This window comes from Perca flavescens, unplaced genomic scaffold (genome assembly GCF_004354835.1).
Source record: "Perca flavescens isolate YP-PL-M2 unplaced genomic scaffold, PFLA_1.0 EPR50_1.1_unplaced_scaf_38, whole genome shotgun sequence".
NCBI lineage: Eukaryota > Metazoa > Chordata > Actinopteri > Perciformes > Percidae > Perca > Perca flavescens.
Genome location: NW_021166689.1, coordinates 41,957 through 46,602, shown reverse-complemented (window position 1 = coordinate 46,602; position 4,646 = coordinate 41,957).

Genomic DNA, 4,646 nt, shown 5'->3' with positions numbered 1-4,646 from the left:
TAGGCTACATTTAAAATGACAGTTGATTTTGGTATCACACATCCCGGTCTTCTGACTGAAAGTCCTGTGTTATTTTTTTACCCATCCAGTACAGAAAAATAATAGAGGGAGTTGTATTTAATTTTGAGCTCAATCTATAGTAAGGATATGTGAATGAATGTTATGTATTAATGCCTGATTTCATGTGGAAGTTGTTGATTGGTGCACAAAAACCTCCTACAAAAGATGGCTTCTCAGGGTGTAAGACCATTTGCCTTAAGATGGTCTAGTACCGAAACATTGCCTACTATTAAACTTTAAATCTTTTTGAAAGTTAGACAGTCGCGGGAGTTTCTTTTGCTATGTTTGACCTATCCAGCACCCCAACCTGCCTCCTTATACTTCTTTGTTTGCTCCTCGCCTTAATTACTACTAGGGTGGTACGGTTCATGAAAAAAACATCCGAACCGCTCGGTTCGCTTGTCTCGGATCGGAGCGTGTGTGCATCACATGGTTCGTCAGTACACCGTTAATGGTCACTAACCACTTACTGCCGTACTGCGCCCGCTTTCGACACCTATGTTTAAAACACTTGTGAAATGACGAGGGGATGAGTGTGACAAACGCAACACATGGCAGCTGATTGGACAAACGTGTGACGTGGGTCTGGCTGCTCCCGAATTTTAAAACAGACTCTAACGGCGCCTCGCTCTGAATACGATGTCGTATTTTTACGAAAATAGTTCACGAAACGTGTTTCTGAAAACATTTTAAGCAAGAAATAGGGCGTGCAGTTGCTGAATCTGTCTGTTTTTGATCGACAAAGGTCAGTTTAAAAGATTTTTGTCAGATTTTGAGAGGCGCGGGCGACCGCTCCTCAAGTGGAGTGTGGAGTGCTGCAGGTCACGTCACATGCAGAAATGTCAAGTAGGAGAGATAAGGAAGGCTGACTGGAGTTGGAGGATGCGCTAGCGTCATACTGTATATAGTCTGGTGTGTGGCAACATTTTGGATTTCATGTTACCTATGATGACAGCGGAAATAAAACAATATATAGAACTGCCACTGCGTTATGTATTGTGCAACATGCATTCAATATGCTAATTTTAGCTATATATCATATGCTGAAGTATATATCTGGAGTGTTAAAGATTAAAAATTAAAAAAAAAAATAACAAGAACCGTACAGAACCAAAAACCATGACCCTAAAGTTATGAGAGGCAGTTATGAGATGCTTGCATAAACAACCCATATGGTCATTTTCTGGATGAGGACTGGCTGTTTTTCCCTTATTTACATTCTTTCCTTCTCTCTTTTCTTCTTTCATTTCCTTTCCAGTCTTTTTTTCTTTTCCCTTTCCCCATTTCCTGCCTTGTTCTTAGCACCTCTCTGTCTCCCTTCCCATTCAACCTCTTCCTTTTGATTTCTTTTCCCTCCTGTGGATCTTTATCTTCTACTTCCTCCTTTTTGTGTTAAAGGCTTTCCTTTAATTTCCTTTCCTGCCTGTCTTCCCTCTCTTTTCTTTCCTACTATTAATGTCCTTTGGCTCTTTCTCTTTGAATTCTTTCCTTTTTTTTTTTTTTTTATTCTAAAGTTCATCCCTTTCCCACCATTTCCATTAATTCCCTTCCTTTCCTTTCTTTGCCTTCTTCTTTCTCCCTTCCACCTCTCCAACCTCACAACAGTGGCAGGAAAATAAAAAAAAAGACAGTCAGCGAGACATAAGAAACTGAGAGGAAGAGACAGAGAGGGAGCTTGACATTTGTTTTCTTTTTTGTTTTCTCCATCACCCATCCAACCCCAGTGAAGGATAGAGATGAGGAAAGGAAGAGAGCAGTGGGAAAAAAAAGGAAGGACGAAGGGAAGGGAAGGGAGAGAGAGAGAGAGAGAGAGAGAGAGAGAGAGAGACAGACAGAGTTACTATGGAAGCAAATAAATAAATAAAGATCTATTTTTCTCGTGTAAATGGGTGCAATCAGAGAGGAGAATGTGACACAAGGGAGATGGAGAGAGTAATTCCAAGAAAGGAGTGAGATAGATTGAAAAGAGCTGGGAGAATGCTATTCAGAGACGTTGCTAGAACCAGGATGCACTTTAACTCAATAGGAGCATTAATTCTACTGTAAAGCATGTGAACTCAGTGACACACACACACCTGTAAATAGGTACATGAGTATTCCAAAATAATATGCGTGCGTGCGTGCATGCATGTTTTACCAAATCAATATCTCAAACGAGACACTTATCACTCATTGATCCACTTGGGTCCGAAAACCCTTCCATGTGAACAAAAGACACGGAGCTACATGTACTTCCATCCATCCGTTCATTCTCCCCCCATTTCCTGGCAGCACTGATAAGAGTGAAAATAGAAAGTGTAAGTATGGATTAGGAAAGTATGGATTTTGAATGGCAGTGTTTAACCTGGCTGCGTTGTATTTGGGCACAAGACCAATGAAAAAGGGAATGCAGCTTTGTTTTACAGTTCATTAGTGTCCTCGGTGGAGCCAAGAGCATCTTAAGAGAGGATAGAAAAAAAAGGAAGGAACAAAGAATGGATAGACAGGGTAGAACAGAGAACAAAGGGACAAAAAGAGAGAAAATGTTAACGTTTTTCAAGAGAAACAACTGACCGACGATAAAAATGCTTCGGAAATGTGGACTGTAAACTGGCCAACAGGTCATGGTTAAATCTCAAAATGTCCATTGAAAATGCCCTTCGACCTTTGAACTACAAGCTGTTTTTAAATGTGATGATGGATTATGTTGGGTATTGTCCATACCTTGTCTTTGAAGAAGAAGAGGTTTAACAGTTGGAACATTAAAATGGTTGGATGTGTGGCTACGAGTGGCAGCAGGTAACCTGTCCACAGGCTACAGGGAAGGACTTTGGTTTGGTTTGAGAGTTAATTTGTTTCCACAGTGAAACATCAGAAAACAGCAAAGAAGTAAATGAGCAAAAAGAAGGAAGGAAACAAAGAAAGAAGCCAGATCACTGAGTGAATAACACAGCAGGTCCGTCTCCCGTGGGATGGAAAAAAATGAGAAGTCGAAAAGTGAAAAGAAAGAAGAAGGTAGGAATTCATGATGGTAAAGAATCTCGGGAGGCAGGACAGCATGAAAACATAAATTAGTGGAGATAATGTTAAAGAAAGTAATGTATCTCAGAGGGGTCCCTCTGCCTTACAGAGTTATCGGCCCCCCATAAATTCAATTCAGCATAGGTTTCAGAGGAGTTTTAGTGTGCTGTGGTGCAAATGCTGTTTCAGAGGCCTTTTACAATCCTGGGGAATAAGCTCTGGGGAAACAGAGGTAAATGATTTGCCATATCTGGTCTCCTATAAGTCCTGTACCCACACCTAACTGATGAGTTCATGCAAAACACCTTCTGGTTCTTACCACCCTTCCCCTGGGCATTGCTGTTTGTCTCTAGGCTTATTTAAGCCTGTAGAATGTCATGGTTTGCAAGTTGTGTTGAAGATAGTACTGACAAAAAGCACTCACTTTTTGTCAACTTTTCCCCAATTTTGTAGTACCTGTACGGGCAGCTGGATTCTCGCGATGTCACGACATCGCATGAGAATCGCGTGATCACATATCGCACGGAAATCCATCTTGTCAGGCTTCAAGTAGTCTCACTTTGCCAGACCTTCCTCCACAGCGCTGCGAAGGAGGGTCTGGCTAGTCCACACAGCATTCCGGGATGGGAGAAAAACGTGCTCTGGTTTATTGGCATTTCATTTTAAAAAATCACAATCGTCTTGGGCAGCGTTAAGCACCGGGCAGATCCATGCTGCAGCTGCAAAATAGCCTCGGGAAGGAACTTGTTTTGGTGGAACGTGTACGTTCAAAGGTTGTTTTAGTCGTGCAACCGAAAACTCAGATTGGACAGATAGTCTAGCTAGCTGTCTGGATTTACCCTGCAGAGATCTGAGGAGCAGTTAACCATAGTCCTCAGAAATCCACCGGAGTTCAAAAGTCCAACATAAAGAAAGCGGAATGTAATGGACATCCGGCCGAAATGAGTGACGATCCCGGAAATAAAACATCATTGATATAGACTAGCACATACCAGGCAAAAAATCACATGTAATAGTGTTTTATACTACAGTTTAAAACCTTTTCAAAGTGTATCTGTTGACTATGAGAAAAGATGACCTCAGCATGTACTCAGCATAGCTCTGCCCAGCTTCAGCCAGCGTTATATTACTGCATTACAGCAAAAAGGAATCCATTACTGTAATTGCGTTACTTTTGTAACGCTGTAAAATGAGATTTATTTTGTGACTATTTAGTTAACAGATGACCTTTTTAGGCTACTGAAATAAGTCACATATTTCCATTAATTGTAGCTTCATAGTGTATTCTGCTCCTTGAGTTAACAAGGGAGCTATCCAACATGTTATACCCTGCCTGTTATTCAGTAACGTTTGGCGGAGGGATATGATGATGAGATGTTGAGATGATGAAGCACGTTTTGTTATGAGTCTTGAGTTGTCCTACGGCAACGAAGAGTGTCATTAAAGTGGACCAAGTTACACAGTTGAAGCTGTCTCCGAGCTCTTACTCTATCCACGGCCCGAAAGTACTTATGTGTAATAACGACGAGTTAATAGTTCACGCTAACAATAACTAGCGTTACACGCGTTACTCCCAACACTGTGGG